The sequence below is a fragment of the Petaurus breviceps genome, unplaced genomic scaffold (genome assembly GCF_028583685.1).
Source record: "Petaurus breviceps papuanus isolate PSGF00001 unplaced genomic scaffold, PetGlider_PUasm1.0 90779, whole genome shotgun sequence".
Lineage (NCBI taxonomy): Eukaryota > Metazoa > Chordata > Mammalia > Diprotodontia > Petauridae > Petaurus > Petaurus breviceps.
In genome coordinates this window covers 10,637,656-10,665,523 of record NW_027187344.1, presented here as the reverse complement: position 1 = coordinate 10,665,523, position 27,868 = coordinate 10,637,656, and the positions used below count along the sequence as shown (strand labels likewise).

Sequence of the window (27,868 nt, the reverse complement as noted above, 5' to 3'; positions counted from 1 at the left end):
AAAAAAAAAACAAAAAAGAAAATATTGGACAAAAGAGGAAGCATGAGAGAACCTTTCGACACATGGTTAAAAGGGTATAGCATCAAGAATGGCCCACCAAAGGAAACAGAAGGCAGTGTCAGGCTGTTGGGAGAACCAAGAAAGAGTTCAGACATGAAAATTCAGAGAAAAGAGACTATCCAAGAGTTGTGGTCAACAGTGTTAAATGTTATAAATAAATCAAGACTGTTGAAAACTGAGAAAAAGTCATAAAATTAGGCAATTAAAAAACTATTTGTGACATTGAAGAGAGTAGTTTCAGTTGTATGAATATGGAAGCAAGACTTCAAGGGATTGAGATATGAATAAGAGAAAAGGAAATGAAAATAATAAATGTAGACCACTTCCCCACCCCTACCCCACGCTACCCCCATTGAGCTTATGGGAGGACAACAAGAAGAGTTATTCAGTATAGGCAGGCATGGATGATTTGTGATCTAAAGGCCTGAAAGTAATGTGCAAATCAAGGAGATCATTTGAAGATTGACTATAGAAGTCAAGGTAGGTCATTTGTGCTAACAGCTGAGGTAGTTGGTCACTGAAATGGCAAAGTTGGAATTGATAAATAGCATCTGGAGATGTCTAGCCTAGGGATTTTCTCCATTTCTTACTTCATATCTACTTTGCTTGTGGCTCTGACTTGGGAGGCAGAGGACCCAGGTTCAAAGTCCACCTAAGATACTTATCTGTGTGACCTTGGGCAAGTCATTTAATGTCTCTGAGCCTCAATTTTCCCAATTGTAAAATGTTGGACTAGTTGGCTTTGAGGGTCCTTTCTTACCTACCTTTCAATCTATGATTCTATCATCCATGAATTGGGGTAAAAATATGTACTCTTTCTTGGGTCTCATCTTTAATGTATTTTCTTACACTTTAAATCCATTCTTAGCTCATACCATTAGGATGACATCTCCCCTTCATCTTATATCACTAAGCCAATATTGACTGGGATGGCTGCTAGCGATTTTTGAATGGCTCTTAGAATATCTATGTTGGAGTTAGCAAGTCATAGGACTTCCTCCACGCCCTCATTGACCTATAGGATCCATGTATGAATGATCACTCTACTTTCTATCTGCACCTTTGCTTGGTTTCAACTCCACAGAACATGATTACTGTTCCACCTCATCCCACAGGATGAACTGATCACTTCAAATTTCATCACCAAGCTGTTAACTCAGCCTTTGGATACTTCAGCTCTTCCCTACCTCCCTCAGGCTCCTCTGTCCTCTGTTTGGAGGGCTGGAGGGTGGAGTACTAAAACCCCAAAGCTTTCCTAGGCAGCATTTGGACTTTCCAGTTCACTTCACTTTCAATCTGACGCTCTCCTTGGTTTCAACCTGAAGGAACAAGATGCCCCTGCCAGGTACCCACTGCTGTTTCTCCTCCCTTCTGTGTGCCATCTTCTCATGTTAGATTGCAAGCTCCTTGAAGGCAGGTACTGTCTTCTTTATTTGTATTCTCAGTGCTTAGAACAATGTCTGGCACATAACAGATGCTTAATGTTTACCTAATTGAATTGAATTGACCAAAGTAGAGTTGGAAATAGGTATATTGAAGACATGCCTGGCCACTCCATGAAAATTACTGGTAACGGGGTGGCCAGGTGGCACAGTAAGAGCACCGACCCCAGAGTCGGGAGACCCGGGATCGGTTCCAGCCTCAGATACTCAGCACCCACACAAAAATAACTGGCGGTGTAACCTTGGGCAAGTTACTTAACCCCGATTGCTTTAAAAAAAAATTACTAGTACCACTGAATCCAAGTCTAACACAGTTCTGAAATGCTGCTGTACCTTGCCCATCTACATGCCATTGCTCAGAGAAGGTACTTAAGCAGTTCAAGGCAATTATTATTAATATAATTAATTAAGTGACTTGCCCAAGGTCACACAGCTAGTTTTTGTGTCAAGTGTCTGAGGTCAGATCAGAACTCAGGTCCTCCTGACTCCAGGGCTGGCGATCTATTCACTGTGCCACCTAGCCGCCCCTGTCCAAGGCAATTATTAATCTCAGGAACATTAGTGGAAACCATGGATGCTACTTGGTTGAGGTGTAGTCAACAATTCATTATGAAGCCTTCTTGTCTTGTCTTCGAGTCTCCTTGCCTTCTGTCTCAGCCAAACAAGATATGAATAGCAAGTGATGGGCATTATTACCCTCCCTTTTCCCCTGAAATTCTTTATTGATTGCTATTATTTCTCTCGCTATTCCAGCAAGGAAATACTGTATTGGTTTGACAATTTTAGAGCTCCATCAGCTTCTCTTTCACTTGACCAATCAGGATGATGGTTCCCCACTCTAGTGGTAGAGCAGAAATAGGAGAACATTATACACAGTAATAGCAATATTATATGATTTAACAACTGGAAATGATCTAGCTACTCTCAGGAATACAATGATCCAAGACAATTCTAAAGGACTAATAATGAAAAATACTATCTACCTCCAGAGAAAGAACTGATGTAATCTGAACACAGAATGAAGTATACTATTATTCACTTTATTTTTTTTGTGGTGATTTTTTTTGTTTGTGTTTTCTTTTACAATATGACTAATATGGAAATAAGGTTTTTTTTTGTTTTTGCTTTTTTTTTGCAGGGCAATTGGGGTTAAGTGACTTACCCAAGGTCATACAGCTAGTTAAGTGTTAAGTGTCTGGCATCAGATTTGAATTCAGGTCCCCCTGATGCCAGGGCCAGTGCTCTATTCACTGAGCCACCTAGCTGCCTCTGGAAATATCATCTGGATATCATTTGCTCCATGACTGAACACATATAACCCAAATCTCAGGGAGGGGTGGAGGTAAAGGAGAGAGAGAATTTGGACCTCAAAAAAATTTTTTTAAAAGAATGTTAAAAATTATTTTTTACATGTAATTAGGAAAAAATTAAGTATCATTAAATAAATAAATAAATGTTTTGAAAAATCAGTGTCACTTCTGAGTCAGTGTCTAGAAGACCCTAAATACCTGGTCATTTCTCTTGATCCAGTGCATTACAGGATAGGTAAATTGCTTCAGGTACTGAAGAGGGAGAATAATAGTTATAAACTAGCAAGAGGAACTCTTGTCTTTTACCAGGCCTTGACTAAGATCTCAATTAAGGCACTTTGGGGGCTGTAAAACTGACTGTGTATAACCTTTGATACAGCAATACCACTACTTGAGGTATGTAACCCAAACAGATTAAAGAAAAAGGGAAAGGTTTTATATATGAAAAATATTTATTGTAGTTCTTTTTGTGGTGGCAAAGAATTGGAAATTGAGGGGATGCCCATCAATTGAGGAATGGCTGAATAAGTTGTGGTTTATGATTATGATGGAATACTATTGTTCCATAAGAAATGATGAGCAGGCAGATTTCAGAAAAACCTGGAAACAGTTACATGAACTGATGCTGAGTGAAGTGAGCAGAACCAAAACATTGTATACAGTGAAAGCAACATTGTGCAATAACCAACTTTGATAGACTTAGCTTGCAATGCAAAGATCTAAGATGGGGTGGGAAACCTGCAGCATTGAGAACACATGTGGCCCTCTAGGTGCTGAAGTGCCACCCTTTGACTGAATCTAAATTTCACAGAATAGATCTCCTGTTTGGTTTGTGAAGTTTGTATTCAGTCAAAGGGCCATATTTGGGGGCCACATGTGGCCTCAAGGCCACAATTCCAAAAGACTCAAGATGGAAAATGCTGTACACATCCAGAGAAAGAATTAGGGAGTCTGAATGAAAATCAAAGCATAATATTTTCTCTCTTTCTTTTTTTTTTCTTTCTTGTGATTTTCCCCTTTTGTTCTGATTCTTCTTTCACAACATGACTAATGTCGAAATATGTTTAATATGATTGTACTGTATAGCCTCTATCAGAATGCATACCGTGTTGGGAAGGAAGGGAGGGGGAATACTTGAAACTAAAAATCTTATAAAAGTGAATGTTGAAAACTAAAAATAAATGATTAATATAATTGTAATAACATAATATATGATATAATAATAAAGAAAAATAAAAATAATTTAAAAAATAACAAGCAGGATGGCTTCAGGAAAACCTGGGAAGATTTATATAAATTGATGCAAAGTAAAGTGAGTAGGGGGCAGTTAAATGACACAGTGGATATGATTCGGTTTGAGAGGTTCAGGGATCCCTCAAGGACTGAAGTACAGGAGAGGGTTGCCTGGAATGAATTCACAGACTCAAACTTAAAGTCAAGTTGGCAAAAGTTTATTTTTGCTAATATTTTATGCTAATATGGTGGGCAGACCTCCTTAAGGAACTTTGCAATTGAACAGGAATGATGCTAAAGTTTATATAGAAAAAGTAGTGGATTATCTGGTAGATATGCTAATTGGGTGATAACATATAACCTTGGTCACAGGCATCATTCACTACTGGGAGGGGGGGGTGTTACTAAGGGTGGTCTGTTAGGTCTGTAGCAAGATAGCTTCGAGAGATGAAGTCTATAGCTTGACCTTTGGCTTGTATACAGTAACTGTGGGAGTCAATACAGGATAACTCTATGGGTACAAGATAGTCCTGTTCATACAAGGGAAATTCTACAGAGATCATCTTGTTCTTGTGACAGGAAGAGATAGTTTTCCTCACTGGGATTATGGTAGGCATGGGGTCCTTGGGCTGGGGAGACAATAGCATTTTGAAGCTAGAGAGAAAGTGATCTTGGAAGTGGGGTCCAGGCACAAGTACCCAAGCACCCCATCAGATAGAGCACCAGCCCTGAAGTCAGGAGGACCTGAGTTCAAATCTAGCCTCAGATACTTACTAACTGTGTGACCCTAGGCAAGTCACATAACCCTGATCACTTTTTTTTTAAGTGAAGTGAGCAGAGCCAGGAGATCATTGTACACAATAACATCAATATTATATGATGATTAACTGTGAATGACTTAGATACTCAGCAATACAACACATGACAATTCCAAAGGACTCATGATGATAAGTGCCATCCACCTCCAGAGAAGGAACTATTGGAATCTGAATGTAGATCGAAGCATAGTTTTACACTTTCTTTTTCTTTTTTCTTTTTGTCTATGTTCCTTTTGCAACATGGCTAAACTGAAAACATGTTTTTCATGACTGCAAAAAAAAATAAAAAAAAAATTAAGGGACTTTGGGTTCTTCAATTAGTTAAGATCAGGGTATAGATTGGGGGTCAGGGAGACATGAAACCAGGTGTCTGAATCTTTTCTCCTCACTATTGACCCTCTTCCTTCCTCCTCTGTAGATTTTCTGCTTATGCAGATCTAGAATATAGAATAAACTTTGTAGGCTGTATATTGATTTCTTCTTAGGAACTCTGTGGTTGGGTCATATCCACAACATCCAGCAGATCAATACTTCAAAACATTTAAAAAGGTTTATTAATGCCTTTTTTTACATCACTGTTCCTTCCCAATGACTAACTCCTCCACCTCCATAGAACTCTCTCTTATAAAAAATAAATATAATCCAGCAAAACAAATCAACCCATTGGCAATGGCTAAAAATATGTGCCTCATTTTCTATGCCATCTGCTGATCCTTGGCCAAGAGGCATGCTTTACCATCTGAAGCCATGACGGTCACTGCATTAATCAGAGTTCTACAGTCTTTCAATATTGTTGCTGTTGTTGTTTTTGCTTTATCTATTGTGTTCATTGTGTAAATTCTTCTTCTGGTTCTGTTTATTTTGTTTTGCTTCCATTCATACAAATCTCCCAAGTTTATCTGAATTCTTTATAGTCATCAATTCTATGTCATAGTGGTATTGTCACATTTCTCTACCATAATTTGTTTAGCTATTCCCCTACTGATGGGCACCTGCTTTGTTTTGAGAAAATTGAGGGGATTAGATCAGCAAATGGTTAATTGTGGAGACTGAGTGAACCCCACTTACTCCATCTTTTTTTTTTTTAAGCAATCGGGGTTAAGTAACTTGCTCAAGGTTACACGGCCAGGTGTTTCTGGGTGGGTGCTAAGTGTCTGAGCCCGGAATTTGATCTCCAGGTCTTCTCAACACTGGAGCCAGTGCTCTTACTCGCTGTGCTACCTGGCCGCCCCCACTTACTCTATCTTGTTACTCAATTCTGGAGCTAGTTCAATTCCCTTTCTATTCAATTATGGGCCTAATCCAATTTTTGTATTGTGAGAAAAGTGTATTCAGTTGTGGGAATTGGGGGGAAAACTATGTTGTATTGTTTGAACCTAGCCCTGTGTGGCTGGGAAGGTGGACCACCTCTCCCTGTTGTTTGGAGACCCTTAACCAAAAACCTAGGTTATGTTGATCAGAAACTCAGTCAGATCCAAAGATTGATGCGAGGAGTTTTTTCACAATTGTACATTTCAAGCAACCCATATGTCTTAACTGAAAAATGGTCCCATACTGGTCAGTCAGTGTTTCCATGTTCCTTTGATTATTTACAGACACTTTGGGGAGTGGGATACCTCCTGATTTCAGGGAATTACACCTGTTCACTCTCCCTCTCAACTTAGAAAGTCCCTAATCTTTCCTCCAATTAGAAATTAGATTACTTAATATTGTATTGTTTCCTTTTTATTAATTGACCTTATTTGACTATTTTTAATGTATAAAAGTCTGTCTTCCCTTGCTTTCAGGATCTAGGCCTAACCTGAGGAGGTCTGGTCCTGGTTTGTTGGGAAATTGGCATGCATTGCTTAATAAATTGATATGCTTTGAAGATAAAACCTTTGTTTCCTCAATCATTTCATCTTTCACCAGGCAGTTTCTACTTGCTTGCTACTACAAAAAGTGTTGCTACTAATATTTTTGTATAGGTGGAATCTTTCTAATAGTGCTCTGGTAAATGTTTAACAACTGACTCTCTGAAAAAAATAACTACACATAGCATAGCTTTCAGTTTAATATGAATTATTAACATTTTCTTTATCACTCTTATGCCTAGAAATAAAAAAAGATAAATAAAAACCTGTTTGTCAAACTCCAAGCTGAATATAATCACAATGAAAATTTAATAATCAGCTTTTGAGAGTCACTACAAGCTCACCCTTGAAACTTTACTTTTATCTTTAATCTCCTTGGGGATATGTGAATAATAATGGTTTTGCTAGATTAAAGGGCATTTTTATAATTTAGTGACTTTTGGACTATATTTTCAATTTGGTTACCAAAATAGTGGGATTAATGCATAGCTCCACCAATAGTATATTGTCATTTGTCTTTTCACAGTCCTTTTAACATTTGCCACATTCATCTTCTGCCATATTTATCAATCTGATGGGCGGGAGGGGTCTATTTATATTTCTCTTATTATTTATTATTTGGAGCATTCCTTCAGATGGTTGTCCATAGCATGCTTTTTTTTTCTCTTTTGAAAACTATGTCCTTTGATGCCTTCTAAATTGAGAATAGATCTCTTTTATATATCTTATCACTTTTATATATCTTATCTTATCACTCTGTATCTTGAATATCAGACCTTTATAAAAGATATTTGCTGGATTCTCCCTTAATTTTGGCCAAATTGATTTTGTTTCTGCAAAAGATATTCAACTTTATGTAATTGAAATGGTCCCTTTTGCCTTCTATTTCTTTAATCCCTTTAGTTAGAAGTTTTTACCCTACCCATAGTTTTGCTAGCTACCATCTTCTGTTCTCTTCTATTTTTATATGACCTTTTATATTTAGGTCATGAACCCATTTGGAGCTTATTGTGCTATGTATGAGTTGTAAAATATTTATCTAAACCTAATTTCTGCCACAGTCCTCTCAAGTTTTTCATAATTTTTTTTGGGGGTTGGCAGCTAGGTGGTACAGTGAATAGAGCAACAGCCCTCGAGTCAGGAGGACCTGAGTTCAAATCCAGCCTCAGACACTTAACACAAAAAAACTAGCCCAACTGCCCTGCCTTCACCCTCAAAAAAACAAAACATAATTTTTTAAAAAATAAGGTTGCAATAATTGGTGTCCAGAGTTTTATGAACACAAAGATACCCTGTTTCAATGTACATTCCATTGATCAGCTTTTTTACTTCTTAACCAGTTTCAAATAAATTTGATTACCACTGTGTTCTAGATAATTTGAGATCTGGTTAACACTAGATAGGCTTCTTTCATTTCTATTTTTAAAAATTATTTTCCTTGAAATTTTTGACTTTTCAGTGCTCCAGATGAATTTTGCTATTATTTTATCTGGTTCTATTAAGTAACCTCTCAGTAGCTTGATTGGTATAGCACTAAATATGTAAACTAACTAAAGTAGCATCATTATTTATGTTATGTCGGTATATTCTGGCTTTGGATCACTGAGACCTGGGTTTGCATGACTGAGAAAACTGCCTCCTAGAGACATTTTTACTGCTATTGCTCCCTCTGTATTCCCACTGCTGGCTGTGTAGATCAATAGAGTTCCCTTTGGTCCTGAAGAAAAGTCCTTCATCAGGTTGTGCTTTAAGTGAAGGGTAAGGGGGAGTCCACATATGGACTCTCAGAACATAATGTACTGGAGGTGTGCAAGAGGGACGTGGTAAATCCATCCTGATTTCCCAAGTTCTAGGGGGTTTCCCTAGAAAGGGCTAGTTTAAGGGCTAGTTTCCCTCCTCCACTATTGTCCGGGTGCAGAGCATCTGCTCAAACTTAACTATTTTGGGCTGTTACTGAATCCAGGTCTCGATAATAAACAAAGAGGTTCTGGGTATGCACATCTGGAGCCCTGGTAAAAGGAGACTTTTTCCCATTTCATTTTTATTGTTAATCTTTTCCATTATGTTAATTTTTAAATTTTTATTATTTATTCGTTCATTCATTCATATATTCATTTATTTATTTATTGCTTTTTGGAGGGGGAAAGGCAGGGCAATTGGGATTAAGTGGTCAGATTTGAACTCAGGTCCTTCTGACTCAAAGGCCAGTGCTCTATTCACTGTGCCACCTATAGCTTCCCCCATTGTATTAATTTCTGATTATATCACTCCCCACTTCCCCAGATCTTCCTTTTAAAAAATAATTAAAAAGGAAAAGAAAAAGCAGTTCAACAAAAACAATCAGTGCAGCACCTACATCTGATGGCATAGGCAATGGTCCACATCCATAGGCCCCCACCTCTGAAAAGGAGAGAGGGAAATTCACATTCTCACCTATTCCCCAGGGCCAACCTTGGATTTATAATGATGCAGGATTCTATTTCTTTTATTGCTGTTCTTTCTGTTCACATTGTTCTAGTCGTGTATGTCGTTTTCTTGATTCTCCTTACTTCGCTCCTTATCAGTTTATATGGTTTTCTGCACAGCTCTGGGTTCTTTTACTTGCAATACAGCAAAATTCCATTACATTAATATGCTATAACTTATTTATTAGGGGCAAGGCAAAATGGATAAAGCACCATTCCTGGAGTAAGGATAGACCTGAGTTCAAATTCAGCATCAGATACTAGCTGTGTGACCCTAAGCAAGTCTTTTAATTCTGTTTGCCTCAGTTTCCTCATCTGTAAAATGAGCTGGAGAAGGAAATGGTAAAGCACTCCAGTATCCTTGCCAAGAAAACCCCAAAATGGGACCAGACACAGCTGAATTTTACTAAACAACAACTACAACTTATTTAGCATTTCTGCTATTTATAGACATCCTGGTTTCTAGTTCTTTGCTGTCACAAAAAGTGCTGCTAGCAAACGTTTAGTGTATATGGGACTTTCTTGGGATACATGCCTAGTAGCAGGATTTCTGGGTCAAAAGGCATAGAAATTGTAGTCATTTTCCCTCCATAATTTCACATTTCTATTCAGATTGATTGGACCAGTTCACATCTCCCCCAACAGCTGTTGGTGTGAGGTGAATCCTGAGAATTATTTTTATGTGTAGTTCTCTTATTCCTGGTGATTTTGAACAATCTTTCATACAATTGCTAAGTACTTTGTAATTTTTCTTTTGAGAACATCGTATAGTGAAAATAGCCCTAACTGTGGAGTAAGAGGCCCTGGATTCAGATCTCACCTCCAAATTTTTCTACAACCTTGGGCAATTCACTTAACTTCACTAGATTTAAGCTTCCTCATCTGTAAAATGAGGGAGTTGGCCTAGATGGTCTATGAAATCCTTCCAATTCTAAATCTACAGTCCTATGCTTTGATGAACTAATTGTTTGTTCATAGTTTTTGACCGTTTAACCATTGAGGAATGGCTCTTGGATTTATGTAATTGGATATCAGACCATTATCAGAGATATTTATTTGACGCAAAGATTTTTTCACAATTTGTTTTTCTTCTTAGCTCTTTTTCCTTCTTTGTTCATGTAGAATAATTTTTTGATTTGACAAAATGAGAATTATCTATTTAATGTTGTGTAATTGTCTCTTTCTCTTTCTCTTGTTTGGTTAGGATCCCTCCATCCACCCACCCCTAGCTCTGACTGAAATATGCCTGATCTGATTCTCTTCTAATTTTTTACATTGTGGTCCCATATTCATGTCTCACACCCTTTTTGAGCTTATCATAGTATATGGTTTAAGATGTTGGTCTAGGTGCAGCTAGGTGATACAGTGAATAGAGCACTGGCCCTGGAGTCAGGAGGACCTTAGTTTAAATCCAGCCTCACACACTTGACACACTTACTAGCTATGTGACCTTGGGCAAGTCACTTAACTCCAATTGCCTTGCCTTCCCCCCTCAAAAAACAAAACAAAAACAAAACAAGATATTGGTCTAGACCTAATTTCTGCCAAAGTGCCTTTCAGGTTTTCTAGCAGTTTTTGTCAGATAAAGAGCTCTTCCCCAAATAACAAAGTTCCTGTGTTTATCAAACATTAACTCATGAGTTCAATTATTTCTGATTCTTCCTTAACTAGCTATTGCTCCACTGTTCTATTTTTTTATTTTTTAACCAAATAACTAAGACCAAAATGGTTCTGATGATTATTACATTATAATTGTAGTGGAGGGTTGGATTGTAGCAAGAAAAAAATTCCAAAGGATTTTGACATGCATTCTTGGGCACCAAAGTGTTGAAGCACATGTAGCCATCTCTATGAAAAGTGCTCCAACCCAACTTTCTTCTGTCTTCTTTCTTTCTTTTTTTTTTTTAAGCAATCGGGGTTAAGTAATGTGAGCCCGGATTTGATCCGGGTCGTCCCGATACTGGAGCCAGTGCTGTTACTTGCTGAGCCACCTGGCCGCCCCTAAGCAATTGGGGTTAAGTAACTTGCTCAAGGTTACACAGCCAGGTGTTTCTGGGTGGGTGCTAAGTGTCTGAGCCCAGGACTCGATCTCCAGGTCTTCTCAACACTGGAGCAGGTGCTCTTACTCGCTGTGCTACCTGGCCGCCCCTCCCCTGTCTTATTTCACAGCGTCATAGATTGGAAGTCAGAAGGGACATCAAAAGTCATCAATCCAATGCCATTATTTTACAAATGAGAAAACTGAGGCCCAGAGAAGTTAAGTGACTTATTTAAGGCTATAAAGGTATGAAACATGGTTTCTTGATGTTGAAAATCATGAATTGCCTAGGCTTTGAATCCCTAAAATCACCTATTAGGGGCTGCAAAGCAATGTTAAGGCAACTATAAAACTACTGATGTGACCTTGAAAAGCCACTGCCTACTGTTGAAAAGGCATTAACCTTTCTTTCAACAGCATTGAAAAGCTATGGACCTCTTAACCAAACAATTTATAGAGGCAATCACAAAAGAAAAAATAGATAATCTCAATAACATAAAATCGAAAAGTTTTATATGAACAAAATCAATGCAATTGAGATAAGAAGGGAAGTGGTCAACTGAGAAAAAAAATCTCCATATCAAAATCTCTGATAAAGGTCCCATATCCAAGACACATATATAGTATTGTGCTGGAGTCAGCTCTAACCAGCTTCTAAGAGAAAATTGTTAAATTTCAGTATGACTTCAAAATGGACAAATTTTACAAATTAGGCATAGATTTATTGTTTTGTTGGCTGTTTAGAGTTAAGAAAGAGATAGAGAAAGTGTTAATAATGGAAATTTAACTTAAAAATGTGTTGCACATCCTTTTTTGGGGGGTTACTAACATATCCCCTAAATATAGTATTGACATTGGGGGATGGGAGGTGGAGAGAAGGGCCTATTTCCTCCAGGAAATGACAACCCTCTCCATGCCTCATTTTTGGACTTCTATTAACCAGTGTTTCCATGGGGGTTGTTCCCCAGGACCCCATTGCTATTGGGAATTATTACGTGGGGTGGAGGCTGCCCACCAGAGTCTGAACAGCTTTCTGTAAGTGCTACTTCCGGCTGCTGCCCCACCACCTACCTGTTCTTAACTCGCGTGACAACAGTCTTCCTTATAACCTTGCAGCCAGGAAACCAAGAGCCTGCCCCATAGGGTTGACAGCTCAGGAGGGCTCTTCTTGATGAGTAAATGCAATTCCACCTTTGGTCACACGAGGGCAGCAAACTATGCAATGGTTCTCTTATTGTGTATTTGAGTAGGAAGACCGGTCCTTTAGGATCATAGTCCGCTCAAGAACTAAAGCTATTTTTGTATGGAGCAGATCATGGATTCAGATTTTAGGTGATCTTATCACCTCCCTATGGGTGCCAAAGGAATAGCTATTTAGTAATGTATCCCCCAGACCAAAGGAAAACAATAGAACATCTTAGTAGAGGGAGGGTTAGGTGGAGTGTGGGAGATGACTTTCCATTGCCACATGGCCTGGGCCCTGTTCTCTCAGTTTGTCCTTCAACTGTCCTTTCTGCTACTCTTTACGTTTCTTATTGGGGGCAGGAGAAGAGATCCTGCTGGCCTATCTTCAGAGCCTCTCCCTGCTCAGTCTCCTAAATTTAATCCAGCATTACATACATGGAACCCATGATTAACATGAGAGACTTCTCAATAATATCATCATACTTTTGGGGGAACATATAGTGTATTTATTTCTAGCTTTTGTTTATTATGTTGGGGACCTTTCAACCAATCCATTAATCAATGACTGTTTATTAAGCACCTACTACTGTGCTAGACATTGTGGGCAAAAGTATGAAGAAGGAAACATCATTCTTTAAGGAGTTTATATACTAAAGGGGGAGACAATACATATAAAATATATATAAATACACATAAAATACACACAATGTAAATATACAGTTTATAGAGAAAGAGTATATATTTCAAAGGACAGCTAGATGGTACAGTGGATAGAGTGCTGAACCTGGAGTCAGGAAGACCTGAGTTCAAATCTGATCTCAAATACTAGCTGTATGACCCTGAGCAAGTCACCGAACCCTGTTTGCCTCAGTTGTCTGATCTGTAAAATGAGCTGGAGAAAGAAAAGGCAAATCATTCCAGTATCTTTGTCAAGAAAACCCCAAATGGGATCACGAGGAGTCATGAAAAACAGTTGAACAACAGCAAAATATATTCCAAAGTAGTTAAATGCCAAGTAGTTAGAAAAGAAGAGTGCTAGCAAATGGGGGTGGGGAGTGGGGGAGGATCAAGAGAGGTTTCATGCAGAAGATTATGCTTAAGTTGCATCTTAAAGGGAAACTGAGTCAGAGCTAAGTAGGAAACATATTCCAGGCATGGGAGAGGGCCAGTGCAAAGTCAGAGAGATGGAGGAAGAAATATCATAAAGATGGAACAGAGAGAAGACCAGCAACAAGGCATGAGACCCAGAACCAGTTTATTCTAGGCGGTAAATAATACACAAGGAACTTGTATGCCTTATCAGGTCCATAGACCCTGCACAGTCAAAAAGAACTTTCCTTTCTGGCAAACCCTTTCTCCCGCCTTAGCCTTGGAAGTCCCTCCAGACTGATTGTACCCCCTGGGGCTGAGGCTGCCCTAAGCTGGGAAAAATCTTGGGGGTTTCTAGGGAGTCAATCAATCTTCCTTTCTGGTAGGTTTCACCTCCCTTTGTAACCAACAAGCTCTGCATGACTCACAGAACCAGGGACTGATCCATACTATTTCTACACCGTAGTGCTCTGCCTTCCATCTCCTGTTCTCAGGTCCTGTACTCTTGCATTCAAATTACCGAGAGACACAAATAAGCCTCGAGCAGGCCCTAGAAACCCTGGAGGGAGAGGGCCGGAGCTGGCAGCTGGGATCCAGATCCTGTCCCCTTGGCCCAGCACAAAGGGAGGGCCCTGCACCCTCCTCTCTCTTCTCTCAAAGGACAGAAGGGGAAATGGGAATCCCAAACAGTCCAGCTCTTCATGCAGTTTCTAGGCTCCTGAGTCTACTCTGCTTGCCCCAGATCTCTTCTGTTCCACAGAAACAGTTAAAAGTATTGAATTCAATTCAATGAAAACATTATTAAGTATCCGGGCACTGTCAATCAAGCAGTCAATGTTAAGTCCTAGGATACAAAAAAAGGCAAAGCACAATCCCTGCCCGCACTAGTGGGCTCACAACTAAACAAACATGTATAGAGAAGCTACATAATGAAAAAATAGGAAACCATTCATAGAAGGAAGGCACTAGAATTAAGGGGAGTAGGGAGAGGCTTCCTACAGAGCATGTAGAAGTGCTGTGCTGAACATTAGTGATATAAAGACAAAAGTTCAGTAGCATCTTTTCTCCAGGAACTCTTTTCATTTTATCGGTGGAAACAACATGTACCCAAGATAAGGAAATTCTAGGTATGCTGGTGTTGTGGGGCAGAGTGCATACACTATACGTAAAATCAGAGTGCAACAAGGGCAGCCCAGTTCTTGTATGTAGAGATTAAGATTTTAGGGTATTGGTTATTGGTCACTTATTGATACCTTCCATGTATGTGAGACTGGTGCTGTAGTTAGACAGTTTAGAAAGTGTTCCTAAATACCAGAGCAACTGTTTTCCCCCAACCCCTTCCCTCGGTCTAAGGTTTAAAATGTAAAATAATTTACTTTCAACATATTCGAAATGGCCCACAAGCTGCCTTGTACTTTTACATCTCCCCTCACCCCCATTACTACCAGAAAAACCTCTGAATTGAGCTTTCCTCGTTTAATATATCCATATTTACCATTCACATCACCTTTCCCATTTGGGCATAGGACTAAAGACCGACTGATCTCAGAAGCCACTAAGTCCAAGACCCTCATTTTATAGATGGAGAAACTGAGGCCTCCAAAGTTTAAACGCCTTGCTCAGGATCACACAAGTCGCATCAGAAAGGAGATCGGAGTCTAGGTCTTCTGATTTCAGAGTTAGGGTTTTCTCCATTGTGTAATGCTGGCCCAAGAGGAACCCTCCCATCATAGATTAAAAACAGCAAAAACAAAGTTCTGAGTGGCGTCATACCACTCAGCTAAACAGTCAGCCAGTCGGCAAGCATTATCTCATTTAATCCTCACTCTGGGAGGTAGGAGCTCTTGCTGTATGTTATTGGTGAGCTATCTCAACTCTCCATGATCGCATTGGGGGTTTTCTTGGCAGAGATCCTGCGGTGGTTTGCCTTTTCCTTTTCCAGATCATTTTTACAGATGAGGAAACTGAGGCAGACAGGAGTCAAGTGACTTTCCCAGGATCACACAACTAGTAAATATCTGAGGTCGTATTTGAACTCAGGTCTTCTTGATTCCAAGGTCTGTATTCTGTCCACTGCACCACCCCAGTGTATGTATCTATACACACATATGTATATGTATGTATGTATGTAAATATATATGTGTGTGTATAAAATGGCCTTGACCATACATAATAACAAAATCCTCTGAATTCAGCACCTTAAAACTTAAGCACTCCAATCGATCTGTGATGTGCCTAAGGAGCATTCTCCCTCCAAAGGCTTGGATCACAAGGCCTTCCCGACTCCGGGCTCAGGGCTCCATTCATGAAGCACCTATGGAGCTGCCCTCTTCACTGGAGTAGTGGACGAGGGATGTTGGGCGTCGGCTGTTGCATGTGACTCCTGATGTTGGTGATGTCTTGGTTGGTTTTCTGAAGTGGTTTATTTTATTTTTTAATCTTTGTTAGTAGTTGTCTAACACAAGGTGTAACTGACCTGGTTGTGATAAGGAGAAATATTGGATCTGGAATCTGGCCCACTGTCTCTAAGAAAGAATGTATTATCCACCTTTGTGGAGAGTAAGGGGGGGGGCATTCCAAGCAAATCAGCAGCTCTCAGATAGGGGAGAGGCAGGGAGGGTCCAGGACTTGTGTTTGGGTCCTCTTTTCTTTCAGTCTTCTATCTCCAAGAGGCTTATTGAGCTAGAATTATATCTATTTACCACATCCAAAATATCTATAGTATAATGATAAGAGATTCAGAATAAAAACCAATTTCCCTGGCCACTCAAAGGGAAGGTAATACTTAGCTCACTCCCACTAATTTAGCTCTCTCCTACCAAACATTGATTCCCCAAAAGGCAACCATAACCTTGTTTTAAGTGTGACAATATAATATTGAGGGACCACTGTGGTCCCACCACCCCTACAGCCTGGAAGGCAGGGTGTGCTAGATTTCATCTCTCTTTCAAGGTTGTCCAGTACTCTCAGGGGGGACTAGGGATGTCTAGGTTCTCAACCTATAGAGCCAGCTCCTACTGATAGTGTCCTCCTTTGTAAGAGGTGGGTCCCCTATGCCCCAGTTCATTTAACTTCTGACATTCAGATTAGCTTTTATAAAGGAATATTTACTTCAAACCCATCCTGGATCACTGCCTTATGAGGCACAGACCATTCGATCATGTAGGTATGATCTAAATAACATCCTGTTGAATATTAAGCATAAGTGATGAATAGATTTACGGGATTAGATCTGGTAGATGGAGTGCCTAAAAAAAAACTAGGGACAAAGGTTCACAATATTGTAAAGGAGATGACAACAACAACAAAAAAAACATTCCAAAGAAAAAGAAGAGCAAGCAAACAAAATGACTGTCTGATGAGGCTTTACAATTAGCTGAGGAAAGAAGGAAAGTGAAAGGCAAAAAAGAAGGGAATAATATATACTCAATTGAATGCATAATTCCAGAGAATAGAAAGGAGAGATAAGGTTTGCTTAAATGAGCAATTCAATGAAATAGAAGAAAACAATAGAATGGGAAAGACAAGAGGCCTCTTCAAGAAAATTAGAGATATCAAGGGAAAGTTTCATGCAAAAATGGGCATTATAAAAGACAAAAATGATCAGGATTTAATAAAAGCAGAAGAGATTAAGAAGAGGTGGCAAAAACACACACACACAACTATAAAAGAAATATCTTAACATCCCTGATAACTAGATGGTGTGGTTATTAATCTAGAACCAGACATCCTGGAGAATAAAGTCAAGTTGGATTTAGGAAGCATTGCTAACAATAAGGCTAGTGGAGGTGATGGAATTCCAACTGAGCTATTTAAACCCTAACATATAATGCTGTTAAAGTGCTGCACTCAATGGGTTAAGAAATCTGGAAAATACAACAGTGGCCACTGGATTGGAAAAGATCAGTTTGTGTCCCAATCCTAAAGGACAATGCCAAGGAATGTTCAAATTACCAAACAACTGTGCTTATTTCACATGCCAGCAAGGTTATACTTAAGATTTTGCAAGCCAATTTTCAGCAATATGTGAACTGACAATCACCAGCAGAGCAGGTTGTTTTTTTTTTTTTTAAAGCAATCGGGGTTAAGTAACTTGCTCAAGGTTACATGGCCAGTTATTTCTGGGTGTGGTGCTGAGTATCTGAGCCCGGATTTGATCCAGGTCATCCCGACACTGGAGCTGGTGCTCTTACTCGCTGAGCCACCTGGCCGCCCCTGAGCAGGTTGGTTTTCAAAGAGGCAAAGGAACTAGAGACCAAATTGCCAACATTTGATGGATTGTAGAGAAAGAGAAGGAATTCCAGAAAAAACAAACAAACATCTATTTTTGTTTCATTGACTACCCTAAAGCCTTTGACTATGTGGATCACAACAAAATGTGGCAAGTCCTCAAAGAGATGGGAGTACCAGATCATCTTACTCATCTCCTGAGGAACCCATATTCAGGTCAAGAAGCAACAGTTAGAAGTGAAGATGAAACAATTGATTGGCTTAAGATTGGAAAATGAGTATGACAAGGCTGAATACTGTCACCTTATTTAATTAATATGCAAAGCATATAATGAGAAATGCCAGGCTGGTTGAATCAAAAACTAGAAGAAATAAGATTGAAGGAATAACATCAATCTCAGATATACAGATGATAACACTCTGATGTCAGAAAATGAAGAGAAATTAAGAATTGGTGAAAGTGAAAGAGGAGAATGTAAAATCTGGTTTGAAGCTTAACATCAAAACAACTAAGATCTTGGCAAATGGTCCCATTGCTTCCTAGCAAACAGAAGGAAAAGAAATGGAAATAGTGTTAGATTTTATATTCTTGGGTTCAAAAATCACTGCAGGAGGTGACTGCAGACATGACATTAAAAGATTCCGAATCCTTGGAAGGACAGCTATGGCAAAGCTGGACAGTATACTGAAAAGCGGAGACCTCGCCTTGCTGACAAAGGTCCATATAGTCAAAGCTGTGGTTTTTCCAGTAGCAATATATGACTGTGAGAGTTGGACTATGAGGAAAGCTGAGTGCCACATAATTGACACTTTCAAATTATGGTTCTGGAAAAGACTTTTGAGAGTTCCTTGGACAACAAGGAGGTAAAATCAGTCAATAGTTAAAGAAATTAATTCAGGTATTCACTGGAAGGTCAAATAGGGCAGCTGAAGCTAAAATACTTTGGCCACATGAGAAGACAGGTCTCATTGGAAAGGACCCTGATGTTGGGAAAATTGAAGGCAAAATGAAATGAGGATGGCAGAGGATGAGATGGCTAGATAGTGTCATGGGAATAATGAATATGAACTTGGACAGATTTCTAGAGATAGTGGAGGACAGAAGGGACTGGTGTGCTATGGTTCATGGAATCACAAAGAGTCAGACATGATTGAAGGACTGAACAACAACGACATTTACTTCAAAAGGCATAATAATTATACAAATTTGTATAATTATTATGCCTTTCATATATTTTATATAATTTTGTAATTATTTGTATAATTATCTCCTCCAACATGTGGGAGGTATAATTCCCTCCCCACTGCTTTGCATCAGCTTTGTCTCTGGGAAGGTGAAAGGATTAGGTTCATAGTTTAGCATAATTTTTATAGCATACAGTTTCAGTTCCAAGTCCAAAACCCTCCTCAGTCTTGAGTCCCAGGCATTGTGGATCCTCAGGACTTCCATGCCAGCCTGGTTGGTTACACCACCTTGTCTGCAATCCTAGCTCCAAGGTCACTGTGGCTCAAAGTCCTGGTTCCACCTCTGGCACCTGAAACTGAAGACAAACAACACAGAACAAAAACAAGCAGCTCTAAGAGCTGGGGTAAAAGAGGGAAAGGTTAAGGTCAGCATTGTACAATGGAGAGAACACTAGTCTAGAATCAAAGGGCCTAGACTCAAATCTCATTTCTGACAATATCTCTGTGACCCCTCTCACTTGTTAAGTTCACAGCACCTGTGCTGTGGGTGAATTGAATGAGATCTTCACTTTCTGAACCCAGCAGCTAAGAGGGGCCTAAACGAACAGCAGAAAGAAGGCAGAAGAGAGCAAACATCTAGGTTTTGCCAGTTTTAAAGACAAAGGCAGACAGTAAAAGGAGGCTACCCCCACTTGTGGTAGGGAATGCAGAGACTTCCATGTTAGGCAATATGAATATGCTCCAAAGAGCCCTCAAGGATACTCCCATGTTGGATGAACTAAGCATGCCCAGATACTCCTGGGTTATACTTAATCTTGACTGTGGAATCTTACCTTATTTTCTAAGTATCATAAATCTATAAGACTTTGTGTGGGTGGGGAAAGTTTCGATTAACAAAGATAATGCTACCATTTGAATCGCTCTCTAAGAAGCAATGATTATAAATATTAATATGTGTATATATTATAATAATAATAGCTAGCACATATAAATGTATCCCTCCAAAGTTTGCAAAGCATTTTTACAAATACTAAGTCATTTAGTTCTCACAATAATCTTTGTTGTTTTTGTTGTTGTTCATTCAGCCATGTCTGACTCTTTGTGACCTCATGGACCACAGCATGCCAGACCCTTCTGTCCTCCATTATCACTAGAAAGCTGTCTGAGTTCACATTTACTGTTCCCATGACACTATCTAGCCCTCTCATTCTCTGCCATCCCCATTTCATTTTGCCTTCAATCTTTCCCAACACCAGGGTCTTTTCCAACGAGTCTTGTCTTCTCATTATGTGGCCAAGTATTTAAGCTTCAGTGAAGGCATTCAGGCTATTCAATGAATAGCCTGCATTAATTTCTTTAAGTATTGATTGATTTGACTTTCTTGCTGTCCAAGGGACTCTCAAAAATATTTTCCAGAACCATAATTTGAAAACACTGATTCCATGGAGCTCAGCTTTCCTCATAGTCTAACTCTCACAGCCATGCCTTGCTCCTGGAAAGCCCATAGCTTTGACTATATGGACCTTTGTCAGCAAGGCGAGGTCTCTGCTTTTTATTATGCTGTCCAGATTTGTCATAGCTTTCCTTCCAAGGAGTCAGTGTCTAAATTTCACGACTGCAGTTACCATCTACAGTGATCTTTGAGCCCCAGAGTATAAAATCTGATACTGCTTCCATTTCTTTTCCCTCTATTTGCCAGGAAGTAAAGGGACCATTTGCCAAAATCTTAGTTGTTTTTTTTTTTAATGTTAAGCTTCAAATCAGGTTTTATGCTCGCTTCTTTCACCCTCATCAAGAGACTTTTTTATCCTTCTTCACTTTCTGCCATCAGAGTGGTATCATTTGCATTGAGGTAGTATTATTCCCATTTTACAGATGAGTAAATTGAGGTGGCACAGAACAGTGAAGTGACCTACCCAGGGTTGGTCACACAGAGAGGAAATATCTGAGACTAAATTTGAACTCAGGTCTTCCTGACTTCAAGTTCTGCATTCTATCCAAAGAGTTATTACACATACACACTGTGTATAATTATGTGGATAGATAGATATATGAATGGCTCTGATAAATTACTAAAGTTTTTCTTCCACATCTATGCTAAAAAAATTCTTTGAGTTCAGCACTTTAAAGCTTCAGTACTTCAACAGATCCATGAAATACCGGAAGAACATGCTCCCTCCAAAGATGTAGATCACAAGTCTTCTTCTCCAGTGTAACTCTTGTACAATTTCTCTCAGAAATCCTCCCACCAATCTGGGAGACTTCTTCTAGATTTCTGAGCATTTATGGGCACCAGTGCAACATATAGGATGTCCATCTGTTATTCCTCATTCTTGATCCATGACTAACTCATCTCCTTTTTAAGTCATGCATTTCTTGGATGGCATATTTTAATCAGCTTCTTGTGTGCAAATAATCATTGGTGAGATGTTGCCCCCTTTTAATAACCACTATGCATCTTTCCATTGCCCTTTGGATGACCCACAGTTCTGTTGTGGTGTTGTATGAGAATAGAATTTGAATTTCTGGACCATGGCTTCCTTCAGGTCTCAGATGAAATTCTATTTTCTGTAAGCAACTTTTCCTGTTTTCCTTTAATCCTAGTGCCTTCCCTCCAAGATAACCTCCAATTTATGCTGTATCTATATTTTTTCTATAGTCTACCCAAATGGAATGTGAGTTCTTTAAGGGCAGACCTGTTTTTGCTTTCGTTTTTATCCTTAGCACTTAGCTCTGTGCTTAACATAGTAAGCATTTAATAAATGCTTATTGACTGAGTGACAGAATTAGAATATAGAGATAACAAACTCTGGGCCAGGGATGGAGTGCACCTAACAAAAGCTGGCAAGAGTTGATATCAGTTGTAATCAATTTAATCAAAAGGACTTTAAGATGAAAGAATGGAGAAGAGGGGGCAGCTAGGTGGCGCAGTGAATAGAGAACCAACCTTGGAATTAGGAGGATCTGAGTTCAAATGTGACCTCAGACATTTGACACTAGCTATGTGACCCTGGGAAAGTCACTCGATCTTTATTGCTTGGGGTGGGAGAGAAATGGAGGAAAGAAATGTCTATTCACCAACCTAGATACCATAGAGATTAACAAGAGTAAAGAGAGACTAGCAGTTGGGATACCCCAACCTAACAGGAGACAAAATCCAAGAAAGGAAGCAGTAGTAAAATATGTGACCAGATGCACAAAGTGTAAGTAACAAGTAAGCCAAGAGGTTCTACTGCAAAGAGGAAAATTTCCTCAGCTACTCCTGAAGTTTGGTGGGATGAAACCCAGGTGTGGAATTCTGGCTCTGGATGGGTTTATCTTATTCAAAAGAAACAGAATAGGGCATGGAATTGGATTTATTATCCAGATATCTAGAGGAATTCATTTTTTGGACAAGTGTGAACTAGATGATGATACAATTAGATGGATTTAGAACAGGTTGAATGACTGGATTCTTAAGGCAGTCATTTACTAATGGTTCAATGTCACCTTGGCAAGTTGTCTCCAGTGGAGTGCCTCAGGGATTTGGCTGACCCTGTGCCATTTAACATTTTTACTAATGACTTGGACAAAGGCATAGATGATACTCATCAAACTTTGCAGGTGACATAAAGCTTGGAGCGATTGCTAACATACTGAATGACAGAGTCATGACCCAGAAAGATCTTGAGAGGCTAGAGAATGGGGCTGAATCTAATAAGATGAAATTCAATACGGACAAATGTAAAGTCTTACACAGGTTCAAATAAATCAGCCACACTAATACAAGATAGGGAAGGGATAGTTAGATTGCAGTTTGTCTGAGAAAGATCCCAAGATCTGTTTTAAAATTTATTTATTTTTAATATATGAAATAAAAGAAGCATTTCCATAGCATAGTATGATTTTAAAAAGATGATTGCACATGGAATTGCAAATCTATTATGTATAACTTTCTATTCCTTTTTATTATGTAATAGAGATCATGTAATTTTTTTCCTTTTTTTCTTTCCTCCCCCCACCCTAGAGATAGTTACCATTAGACACAAATATGTGTGTGTGTGTGTGTAAAATCATTCTATACATACTTCTATTTATCATGTCTTTCTTTGGCTGCAGATAACATCTTCCTTCATATGTCCTTTGTAGTTAATTAGGTATTTGTAATAGTCAAACTGACTTATTCATTCAAAATGGTTCTTAAAACAATATTGCTGTTACTGTATACAAGGTTCACTTGGTTCTGCTCATTTAGTTCTTTGTTATTTTGTGCAAGTCTGTTCATGTTTACTAAGATCACTGAGCTCATCCTTTCTTTTTTTTTTTTTTTAACAATGAAGTCATGTGTTTTATTTGCTAACGCTGGATGTTTATGCCACAAGGACACAGGCTCCACCGACGCCCTTGATTTTTTCCTCTGCTCGCCTGCTGAAGAACTTCGCCTTCACAATGACTGGCTGCTTGGGGAGTTTCCCTTTTCCTAGGACTTTGTAGTAGCCCGACCGTACAACATCAATGATAGGGGCAAGGCCCTCCTTGTTTTTGGCAGCATTAATCCTGGTCTGCTCACTGACCAGAGTCCACAGCTTATCATGGTTGACAGTTGGGCAGTAGCTTTGGTTTTTCTTCAAGTGGTAATGCCTCATACCCACTTTACCAAAATAACCTGGATAATATTTGTCGAAGTTGATCCGGTGATGGTGCAGCCCTCCTGCATTGCCACGGCCTCCAGGGTGCTTTCGGTGCTTGCTTGCTTCGTGGCCGTGACTGACGTGCCCGCGGAGCTTCCGCGCCTTCCTTAGTCGGGAAGGCATCTTGCAAGCCGCCGCAAAAGAGAAAAGGAAGCTGTGCCGCAAGTGTCGCGAGACTCATCCTTTCTTATAGCATAGTAGTATTCCATTGCAATCATATACCACAACTTGTTCAGTCATTCCTCAATTGACAGGCATTTCCACAATTTCTAGTTCTTTGTCAACACAAAGAGAGCTGCTATAAATATTTTAGAACATACAGGTCCTTTTCCTTTTTCACTAATCATCTTTGGAAATAGACTTAGTAGTAGTGGCATTGCTGCATCAAAGGATATAGGCAGTGTAATAACTCTTTGGGCATAATTCCAGATTGCTCTCCAAAATGATTGGATTAGTTCACAATTCCACCAACTATGAATAAGTATCCCAATTTTTTCATGTCATCAGTTGCTTTCCCTTTCAGTCGTTTTAGCCAATCTGATAGGTATAAAATGATATCTCAAGGTTGTTTTAATTTGCATTTCTCTAATCAATAATGATTTAGAGAGTTTTTTCATATGATCAGAAATTGTTCTTATTTATCTAAAAATTGTCTGTTCATATCCTTTGACCATTTATCAATTAGGGAATTACTAGTATTCTTATAGGTTTTACAAAGTTCTTTATATGTTTGAGATATGAGAAACTGCATAAAATTTTTTCTCCAATTTTTTACTTTCCTTCTGATCTTGGCTACATTTGTTTTATTTGTACAAAACCTTTTTTGGGGGTGTCTAAGTGGCACAGTGAATAGAGCACCGGCTCTGGAGTCAGGAGGACCTGAGTTCAAATCCAGCCTCAAACACTTAACACTAGCCATCTGACCTTGGGCAAGTCATTTAACCCTAATTGCCCAGCCTTCCCCCCTCCAAATAAAAGCAAAAAAAAAAAAAACCCAAAACCCGAAACCTTTTTAAATTTAATGTAATGGAAATTATCCATTTTATACCTCACTCTGTTCTCTGTAGTTTATTCATAAATTGTTTGCTTATTCATAAGTCTGATAAATAATGTTCCACGTTCTTCAAATTTTCTTGTAATAGCTCTTTTTATATCTAGGTCATGTATCCATTTTGGCCTTATCTTGGCAAATGGTGTAAGATATTGGTCTATGCCTAATTCTGCCATACTGCTTTCTAGTTTTCCCAACAATTTTTATCCCCAAATCTGACATCTTTACACTTGTCAAATACAAGGTTAATATATTTATTTGCTGCTATAAATTGTATTTTACTCTGTTTCATTGATATAACTTTTTATTTCTTAGCCAGTACCAGATAGTTTTGACAATTACTGCCTTGTAATATAGTTTAAGATCTGGTACTGCTAAATCTACTTTCTTTACATTTTTTTTCATTAGTTCCTTTGATATTCTTGACTTTTGTTCTTCCAAATGAATTTTCTTATTTTTTTCCTCACTCAGTAAAATAAATTTTTGGTAACACAGTTGGGATGGCATTGAATATATATTAGCTTAGGTAAAATTGCTGTTTTATTATAATAAAAACATCCATGAATAATTAATACTTCTCTAGTTATTTAAATCTGATTTTATTTGTAGATAAGGTTTTTTAAAAAATAATTTTGTTTATAGAGTTCCGGGGTTTGTTTTGGTGAGTGTACTCCCAGGTATTTTATACTCTTTAGAGTCGTTTTAAAGGGGGAGAGGTGTATCTCTTACTATCTCTTCTTGCAGAGTTTTGTTTGTGATATATAAGAATGCTGATGATTTATGTGGATTTACTTTACATTTTTTCTACTTTGCTAAAATTATTGTTTTAAGTAACTTTTTTGTTGAGTCTTTGAGATTTTCCAAGTATATCATCATATCATCTGCAAAAGAGATAGTTTTATTACTTCATTCCCTATTCTAATTCCTTCTGTTTCTTTTTCTTTTCTTATTGCTATTTTTTTTTTTAAGCAATTGGGGTTAAGTAACTTGCTCAAGGTTACATGGCCAGTGATTTCTGGGTGTGGTGCTGAGTATCTGAGCCCGGGATTCAATCCAGGTCATCCCAACACTGGAGCCGGTGCTCCCACTCGCTGAGCCACCTGGCTGCCCCTTTTCTTATTGCTATTGCTAGAATTTCCAATACAATATTGAATAATATTGGTGACAGTGGACATCCTTGATTCACACCTGATCTCACTGGGAAGGCTTCTAGGTCATCCTCATTACAAATAATGCTTGTTGATGGCTTTAGGTAAATGCTTTTTATCAATATTAAGAAAAATCTATTTATACCTATAGTTTCAAGTGTTTTTAATAGAAATGAGTGTTGTATCTTATCTAAAGCTTTTTATGCATCTATTGATATAATCATATGATTATTTAAACTTCTGTTGTTATAATCAATACTGTTCATAGTTTTCCTTATGTTAAGCCATTCCTGCATTCCTTATATAAATCTCATTTAGTGATAATATATAATCTTTATTATATATTGTTGTTATCTTTTAGCTAGTATTTTGTTTAGGATTTTTGTACCCATGTTCATTAATGAAATTGGTCTATAATTTTTTTTATCTGTTTTTCTTTGTTCTGATTTAGCTATCAGTGTCATTTGTTTCATAAAAAGAGTTTGGTAGGCTTCCTTCTTTGCCTATTATTCCAAATAATTTATGTAATGTTGGATTTAGTTGATCTTTAAATGATTGACAGAATTCACTTGTAAATCCATCTGGTCCTTATGCTTTTTTTCTTAGGAAGTTCATTTATGGTCTGTTCAATTTCTTTTTCTAAAATAGGTCTGTTTAGATTTCTATTTCCTCTGCTAATCTAGACAATTTGTATTTTTGTAAATATTCTTCCATTTCACTTAAATTGTGAAATTTATTGGCATATAATTAGGCAAAATAACTCTTTATAATTGCTTTAATTTCATCTTCATTGGTGGCATATTCACCCTTTTCATTGTTAATACTAGTGATTTGGTTTTCTACTCTCTCTTTTTAAATAAAATTAACCAACCATTTATCAATTTCATTGATTTTTTTTTATAAAACCAATTCCTAATTTTATTTGCTAATTCAATGATTTTTTTTGGCTTTTTGGAGAGGGGAAGTTAGGGTAATTGGAGTTAAGTGACTTGCCCAAGGTCACACAGCTAGTTTTGTGTTAAGTATCTGAGGCCAGATTTGAACTCAGGTCCTTCTGAAAGGGCTGGTGCTCTATTCACTGTGCCACCTATCTGCCCCTCAATGATTTTTTTTACACTCAATTTTATTTATCTCACCTTTAATTTTTAGGATTTCCAATTTCTCTATTTTATTGATGTATGTATTTAGAGATATATATTTTCCTCTGATCACTGCTTTTGCTGTATCCCATAGGTTTTAATATGTTGTCTCATTGTAATTCTCTTTAGTGAAATTATTGTTTCTATGATTTGTTCTTTAACCCACTCATTCTTTAAGATTAGATTGTTTAGTCTCCAATTAGTTTTTAATCTATGTTTCCATGGTCCCTTATTAAATATAATTCCATTGCATTGTGACCTGAAAAGGATACTTTTAATATTTCTGCTTTTAACTATAAAATTTTTATGTCCTAATATATGGCCAATCTTTGTAAAGGTATCATAAACCACTGAGAAAAGGGTGTATTCCTTTCCATTTCCATTCAGTAATCTCCAGATATCTGTCATATATAACTTATCTAAAATTCTATTCACCTCCTTTAGTTCTTATTTATTTTTTGACCAGATTTATCTAGTTCTGAAAGGAATAGATTAAAGTCCCCTATTATTATAGCACTACAATCTATTTCCACCTGTAATTCATTTAACTTTTCTATTAAAAATTTAGAAGGAATAGTTTTTGGTGCATATAGGTTCAATATTGATATTTCTTCATTGTCTATGGTACCTTTTATCAAAATATAATTACTCTGTTTATCTGTTTTAATTAAATCTATTTTATCCATAACTTTGTCTGAGATCATAATTGCTACCCCTGCTTTTTTTGCGTCACCTGAAGCATAATAAATTATACTCCAACCCTCCATCTTATCTCTGTGTGTATCTGTAAAGGTTATGGGATTTAAAGATCTCCCATGCCCCATGGACGTGCTGACATAGCAGAGCAAGAGAAAGTGAAAAGCCGAGCTAACGGTCCTGCGGTTGGCAGTTGGCGGCAGTTGCCTTTTTTTTTTTTTTTGAGTTAGGACTCCTGCTGAGGACTGCCAGGGGC

At 38.2% G+C, this 27,868-nt stretch overlaps 1 protein-coding gene and 1 pseudogene across 1 annotated transcript in view; one reads left to right on the top strand and one right to left on the bottom strand.

Moving 5' to 3' along the window:
- Positions 1-27,868, top strand: part of CERCAM (cerebral endothelial cell adhesion molecule) — a 62,067-nt gene that overhangs the window by 29,225 nt on the left and 4,974 nt on the right. The gene's annotated exons all lie outside the window — the stretch shown is intronic.
- On the bottom strand, positions 23,199-23,760 carry LOC138147241 (large ribosomal subunit protein uL15 pseudogene; annotated as a pseudogene).